Raw genomic sequence first — 8,586 nt, 5'->3', positions numbered from 1 at the left:
CCCGTACTCATGCCCTATTTTGACTTTGGACCCGTATCTGTACTCATGAACTGGGACCCATACCCGTACCCATGGCCTGGGACCCGTACCCGTACTCATGGTCCAAAACCCGTACCTGTACTTATGGCGAGTCCCAATACTATAAGTCTGTTTATATTCATTTAAATTTGCATTTTTTGCCCAAGTAATTCTCAGAACGTCTTGTGGCTTTAATTGCCATACACTAGACCTTTTTCGCAGTCCATGTTAAATTTTTGCATCTAAAATCCCAATAATACCGATGCTCACACTACACCGGCTCCAGAAAAATACAATACTAATTTTTTGTAATAAAATAAATATTATCCTGTTTTGGCAAATGAAATATAGGCTTAGCTAAATCCTGGCCGTGACAATCAAGACCAGCCTTGTACTAAAACCAATTTCAGGTTATGGATTCTAATTTTCAGAAAACACAATTTCTAAATAAAAATTATATCTTTTATTCTCAATTTTCAAAATTAACATAAAATATTAAATTTATGAACAAACTCATAGCCTATACTCAAAATTTTGAATACATAGAATTGAGCTTTGAATATTGTGACTGCAATTGTAAGAAATCATGCAAAATTGCATGTTTTTAGCCAATTTTCCCTCAAATTGCAAAACTATTGAAATTTGACTTTTATTGCCAGTTAAAACTAACTAAAGGATTAGGATTTAGCCGGGGGGACTCGAATATGAAAGTGACCTGTGCCTTACAACACTAGGGGTCTATGGCAGTTTTTGTCGAAAAAAGAGGGCATCAAGAAAATTGGGTTCATTATGCACATCATGTGCAAAAAATTGGCTGTCAGTGACCCTGAAAAATAACTTTAAGCTAAAAATATGAAAATAGTCCAAAATGCACGCAAAGCATGCAAAAAGTCACCTCAAAAGTGGGAGGGCCCCTTTCCCCGGCACACCAGGGGTAGACAATGGACCTTTTCTCTGTGGTCGGTTCATATTCAACTAATCAACTTTTAAAATAAAATGTTCATTTTATACCAGTCAGTACCGGTATAAGGCCAAGTAAAAAAACATGTTTCTCATCCCCTACCGCTTCCTTTTTTGAGGTAACTTCAATTTCAAAGTTTTTTGAAATTGAGTTATAACATTTTTTGAAAGATGTCTAGGAAGTTGAAATGCTTTATATAAGAAACACTTTTGGAAGGTTTTGTGATCATTAGAGGGGCCTACCTACCACAAATGAACACTTTTTACTTGGCCTAAGGTTACAAAACTTAATCATCATCATCATCATAATTATTATTAATATTATTATTTTGGGTCATTTTGGACCTATTTCCATTATTGGTAAATAGTTGGACCCATTTCCATTACGTTCCATTTCGACTCATTACAAAATATTATTTTCAAACCCCATTTCTGAACACTCCTTTGCATATGTGACCAGCTCCAACAAAACCCGGAACAAGTCGCCAGACATGTTTTTTTGAGTTATAGGCCTTTAAAGATTACATTCCCATAAAGAAATTAAATTGTGGAATTCTTAATTTCATGGTATAAACCTGTGGGACTAAGTGGACTTTCAAATCATTGAAAGTACTTATTAAAAAGAGGGTTATTTAATCAATAAATAACAGTTGAAATATGATAATCCCTATTCAATAGGCAGAAAACTAATTAGCCCATTACTCAGAATTGCAATTTGGCAAAAATATCAAGGTATCATTTACAAAATTATCCATATCTTGAAAAGTATTGATGCTATGAAACTAATTGGCCCATTACTCAGAATAGCAATTTGACAAAAATATCAAGGTATCATTTACAAAATTATTCATCTTGAAAAGTATTGATGCTATTTTATAATTTTGGTATCATTTTAAAGCTTATTGTCTTGTGTTTACATTTTTATTCAAATTATGAAATGTCAAAAATGCGACTTGTTCCTGGTTTTGTCAGTGCTGGTGTGATGTGCCCTGAGTAATTTGATTTAATTAAATTATTTAACTTTGTTTACAAGCTGAAAGTATTTCATGAGATGGGAAACCCCCTTGTACGTGCAAGATAATGGTGTGGAAAGTCGTTTTGGAATTCCCCCAAATTATTGTAAACAAAGTCAGAGCTATGTTTGGAACTTGGAAAGCCCCAGTTCATTATTGCACCATCAGGAAAACCCCCCAGGAAGTGATGTAATGTGAAAGGTGAATGTGTATAATTAATATTGGGAAATCCCAAGATTGCAGCAATGTTGTGAAAATGTGATTGAAGTAATGGTTTATTAATAGATGATGGGTTTTTTGGCATGAGTACTGCTATAAAAAGCTGGAGGCTTTTGGTTGGGACTTTACAGAATGTCATGTGAGATTGAAAACTCCACATGTGTGTGATGGTCTTCGTGAATCAAAAAAGAAGTACATTTAACCAGTTTATATAGCCAATAATTGAGCTAATTTTAATACAGCAACGAAGAAGACAGCGAGCACACAAAAGTGCTCTTCCTAATCAAAGGATTAAAAGTTCTTCTGTCAAATTGCTGGAGTTTGCTGGGTTTGTGAAGGCCACGCATCTGTCAAAAACAGTGGAGCTGTGTTAAAGAAACCTGTTCCTGGAAAAGAGTGATTGGTGAAAGAAACACCATTTTGGAGAAAGCAGCGCAAGGAGATACATTCGTGGAGATAGCAGCGCAAAGGAGATTGGAGAAAGCATCATCATTTTCGTATGAGGATTTTATACGCAAGGATTTATAAGCGCAAGTGTACACTGGACTTCGCAGGACAAGCGAATAAGGATATATTACATCAGTCGTCCAGAACATTGCAAGAACTCTAGGATCACCAACAAGAAGACAGCTGGTTAAGTAGTCATAGAGTAAAACTGTCATTGTGTGATTTTATTGTATATGCGATATTGTTAATATATGTACCAATCATACTCTGTTTTCAATTAAAGACTTAGATTTTGTTAGCTTAAATAAACAGTGTATTTGTGTTGTGCATTCGTGTGAGTTCGGGTAAAAGGTGATTTTGGCCTTGAGTCAAGTACGACTCGTAAAAAATTGGGGGCTCGTCAGGGATATACACAGAAAAAAAGTTAACATTCATTTACTGAGTCTTGAAAGTGAAAGTACAGTATGACAGAGTTCAAAGCAGAAGAGTTTCTTGAAACTATAAATTGGGAGAAGTTTGATGAGTTGAAGAAGCCTGATTTATTGGCATTTGCCCAACATTATGACTTGAAAGTAAAGCAAGCTACAAGAAAGCAAATAATCAAAAATGCCTTGATAGATGTTTTGGTCGGGGAAGATATTTTTGATGAATCCTATTTGGAAGAGAAACTTGAAGTAGAAATTGGCGGGGACTCAGCATTTAAGTTGAAAGAGTTGGAAATTCAATTAGAATTGAGGAAAATGGAAATGGACCAAAAGAAAATAGAAAAAAAAAAAAAAGAAAACTGGAAATTATCAAGTTAGAGAATGAAAAACAAGAAAGACAAGAAAGATTAGATATGGAGAAACAGAAAATGGCAATGGAAGACAAAGCGCGCCATGAAAAGATGGCGCTGGAAGCACATTTGAAAGAAAAAGAAATTGAGTTTGAACAAGAGAAGTTGGCTAAGCTAGGTGACAAATACTCATCAAGTTTCTCCTCAAAGTCAAAGTCAGGTTTTGATGTTACAAAGTACGTAAAGCTTGTGCCTAATCTCAAAGAGAAAGAAGTTGACGAGTACTTTCAACATTTTGAAAAGGTAGCTACAAATTTGAAATGGCCTCCAGAGCATTGGACCCTACTGTTACAAAGTAGTTTTGTGGGGAAGGCCAGGGAGACTTACTCAGCTCTACCAATAGAGAAGTGTAATAATTATGAAGAAGTCAAACAGGCAGTCCTTAAGGCCTATGAACTGGTGCCTGAAGCATACAGACAAAAGTTCAGAGATTCAAGAAAGCAAGCAGATCAAACGCATGTAGAATTTGCTAGAGTAAAAGAACACATGTTTGACAGGTGGCTTGGTTCAAAAGAAGTCAAAGATGATTTCGGCCAACTTAAGCAATTGGTTCTTATAGAAGAGTTCAAGAAATGTGTCCACGTTGACATTAAAACCCATTTGGATGAAAGCGCTAGCAAAATTAAGACGCTAAATGAGGCGGCGACAATGGCGGACGACTATGGCTTAACCCACAAATTGAATGGGAGTAGATTTAGTCATAACAGAAGTTATTCAAACAGGTTCAGCCATAATCAACCTAGAGCAAATCAGGGTGGTACACAAGAAGGGAGATCTCAGTCTAATTCACAGCATAGTGCTGGTGGTAGAGGGACCCCAGGGAGTTCAGGTAACAGAGCAAAATTTGGGACTGAATTTAAAGCCAAAGTAACTTGTACTCATTGTAAGAGACCAGGGCATACGATGACCCAGTGTTATTTCTTAAAAGGCAGACAAGACGCACAAAAACAGCAGCAAACTGCTAGTAATACTGTAGGATGTGCAGTGTCACTTGAGTCAAAGAAACAAGTCAGTCAAATCAAGAAACAAGAATTCCCACAAAGGGAGGTGAGACAGACAAGGTGTGTGAAGAATTTGAACCATTTGTGTTGGAGGGAGTAGTATCACTTGGTGAGAATGGTAGTCCAAAGCCCATTAAGATTGTGCGAGATACGTGTTGTGCACGGTCTATGATTCTGGAAGGAACTTTGCCCTTTAATGAGGATAGTTCAGCAGGTAATGCTTTGATCCAGGGTATTGGGATGGAAATAATTAGTGTACCTCTCCACAAAATTAACTTGACATCTGACTTGGTTTCTGGTCCTGTAACCATAGGAGTTAGACATGAATTGCCAGTCAAGGGAGTGACCATGTTGCTAGGAAATGACTTGGCAGGGGGGAAGGTTTTTCCTGACCCAATAGTCACAGATAAGCCCTGTATACAGGATGATAATAGTGAGGAAGAGGAGATATTTCCTGCATGTGCAGTGACACGGGCAATGAGTAAGAGAGCCTCATTAGAAACAATTGAGGACAACCAAATTGATGACTTAGGCTACAATTTGGAAGACACATTTGTGTCAAAGTTGAATGAGAAAGAAGATCAACTTCCGTCTCCTGGGGATAAAAATACCCCTCAAAATGACACAGCCTCTGAGCATGAACAAATTGGGGAAACCATGAAAGACCCATTAAGTCATGACAAGCTGATTCTGGAGCAACAAAATGACCCAGAACTCAAAGAGATCAATCAAAGGGCATTGACCCTAGAAGAAGCAGAACAAAATTCTGTCTGTTTTTACAAACAAGATGGTGTGCTAATGAGAAAGTGGCGCCCACCTGATGTGCCTGCCGATGATGAAGAGTGGAAGGTAGTGCACCAAATTGTGGTACCAAAAGTCTACCACACTGAAGTTATTAACATAGCACATGATAGTCCCATGGCAGGGCATTTGGGTGTTAAGAAAACTCATGAAAGAATTCTGAGACATTTCTGGTGGCCCACTCTCAGAAAAGATGTTTCTGAATATTGCAAAACATGTCACATATGCCAAGTAGTAGGGAAGCCAAATCAGAAAATACCTCCTGCTCCATTAAAGCCAATTCCAGCCTTTGATGAACCATTTAGTAGGGTTATCATTGATTGTGTAGGCCCCCTACCAAAGACTAAGTCAGGTAATCAATACCTTCTGACAATTATGTGCGCGTCAACACGCTTTCCTGAAGCCATACCCTTGAGAAATATTAAAGCAGTGACAATAGTGAGAGCTTTAACCAAGTTCTTCAAATTTGTGGGGCTCCCCAAGTCCATACAGTCAGACCAAGGATCAAACTTTACTTCTGGAGTATTTCAGCAGGTCATGTATCAATTAGGTATAGAACAGTATACCTCAAGTGCTTACCATCCAGAATCACAAGGTGCACTAGAAAGGTTCCACCAAACATTGAAAAACATGATCAGAACATACTGTTTGGAATTTCAGAGGGACTGGGATGAGGGAGTGCACTTGTTGTTGTTTGCTGCTAGGGAAGCTGTTCAGGAAACTTTGGGATTTAGTCCTTTTGAGTTAGTGTTTGGACACACAGTACGCGGACCCTTAAAGTTGTTGAAAGAAAAGTGGCTCAATGAGAAATCAGATATCAATTTATTGGATTATGTCTCCAATTTTAAGCATAGGCTTAACAGAGCAACTGATATCGCCAAGGAAAACTTGAAACAGGGTCAGGCCAAAATGAAACAATGGTATGATAAGCATGCCAAAGAGAGAGTGTTCAAACCAGGTGACAAAGTTCTAGTACTGTTTCCAATTCCAGGACACCCATTACAAGCCAGATATCATGGCCCATGTGAAGTAGAGTTAAAAGTGGGTGAAGTAGATTATATTATCAAGACTCCTGGTAGACGCAAGAGCAGGCAGTTATGCCACATAAATATGCTCAAAGAGTATGTTGAAAGAAGTGACAGTGGCATTCCAAAACCTGTGTGTACAGTAAAACATACTGATAATGTAGACAAACATGCCGATGTAGACAAAATCGCCAATGTAGACAAGAGTAAAGATGACAATTCTGATGTCACATTTGACCAGGATAAAGAGCTGGAGCACAAAGAGTATAATGTAAAATTGAACAATTCTGATGTGCTCACTAATTTGGACTCAAAGTTAGGTCATCTTTCTCAGGATCAACAAAGTCAAATTTCAAATTTGATTCACAAATTTGACAATATATTTCCTGATACGCCAAGTAGAACAAATGCTGCATTTCATGATGTAGATGTTGGTGATACAAAACCAATCAAGCAGCATCCTTACAGAGTCAATCCATTGAAAATGGAACATCTCAAAAATGAGATTAATTATATGCTAGACAATGATATCATAGAATCAAGTAGTAGTGAGTGGAGTTCACCATGTATTCTTGTTCCCAAGCCTGATGGTTCATACCGATTGGTCGCAGACATGAGAGCTGCAAATGTTCATTCAAAGACAGACTCGTACCCAATTCCAAGAATTGATGATTGCATTGACAAAATTGGGAATGCAAAATTTGTTAGCAAATTTGATCTTTTGAAAGGGTACTGGCAGGTTCCACTCACAGACCGTGCCAAAGAGATTTCTGCCTTTTGTACACCATTTGGTCTTTACCAATACAAAGTTATGCCATTTGGGTTGAAAAATGCACCCGCAACCTTTCAGAGAATGGTAAATCAAATTGTGGCAGACATAGAGGGATGTGAAGCGTATGTAGATGATTTGATTGTTTACAGTCAAACTTGGGAACAACACATGGAACAACTCCATCAATTGTTTGAGAAGCTGTCTGAAGTACAGTTGACAGTCAATCTGGTAAAAAGTGAGTTTTGCCATGCCACAGTCACATACTTAGGATATGTTGTAGGTCAAGGTCAGGTGAAACCTATCAAAGCCAAAGTTGAAGCAATTGAGCAATACCCCACACCTGTAAACAAGAAGGCACTCATGAGATTTCTAGGAATGGTTGGCTATTATAGAAAGTTCTGTCCAAACTTTTCAGAGATAGCAAGTCCTTTGACTGATTTGTTGAAGAAAGATGCAAAATTCATTTGGTCAGAACAGTGTGAAAATGCTTTTCACAAAGTCAAGTCAATACTCATGAGTTCACCAGTGCTAACTGCACCTGATTTTCAGAAGCAGTTCAAGTTGACTGTTGATGCCAGTGACATAGGCTGTGGAGGTGTTGTGATGCAAGAGGGTGAAGATCAAATTGACCACCCCATATGTTACTTTTCAAGGAAGTTCAACAAGCACCAGAGAAATTACTCCACAATTGAGAAGGAGTGTCTAGCAATGCTATTAGCATTGCTACATTTTGATGTGTATTTGGGTACCACAGTATACCCTGTGCTTGTTTTCACAGATCACAATCCCCTCACCTTCATCAACAGGATGAAGAACAAAAACCAAAGACTGGTGAGGTGGAGTTTGACCTTGCAAGAGTACAATCTGGACATCAAACATATAAAGGGAAAAGACAATGTAATGGCTGATGCCCTGTCCAGAATTGCATAGAAAAACCTGAAAAACAAAAATTCCTTTTAAAGGGAACATGTGTGACAAGTAGTCACTGTGTATGATGAGTTAAATACTCAAAGTTGATAATATGTTGAAGTTGATGTAAAAGAAGAAAACATTTAAGAAAGTTTTCATTACATTCGAACTTTCTTCTTTTAAGGGGAGGTGTGATGTGCCCTGAGTAATTTGATTTAATTTAATTATTTAACTTTGTTTACAAGCTGAAAGTATTTCATGAGATGGGAAACCCCTTGTACGTGCAAGATAATGGTGTGGAAAGTCGTTTTGAATTCCCCAAATTATTGTAAACAAAGTCAGAGCTATGTTTGGAACTTGGAAAGCCCCAGTTCATTATTGCACCATCAGGAAAACCCCCCAGGAAGTGATGTAATGTGAAAGGTGAATGTGTATAATTAATATTGGGAAATCCCAAGATTGCAGCAATGTTGTGAAAATGTGATTGAAGTAATGGTTTATTAATAGATGATGGGTTTTTGGCATGAGTACTGCTATAAAAAGCTGGAGGCTTTTGGTTGGGACTTTACAGAATGTCATGTGAGAT

The sequence above is a fragment of the Amphiura filiformis genome, chromosome 6, assembly GCF_039555335.1.
Source record: "Amphiura filiformis chromosome 6, Afil_fr2py, whole genome shotgun sequence".
Taxonomy (NCBI): domain Eukaryota; kingdom Metazoa; phylum Echinodermata; class Ophiuroidea; order Amphilepidida; family Amphiuridae; genus Amphiura; species Amphiura filiformis.
Note: the sequence above shows the minus strand (reverse complement) of the source record.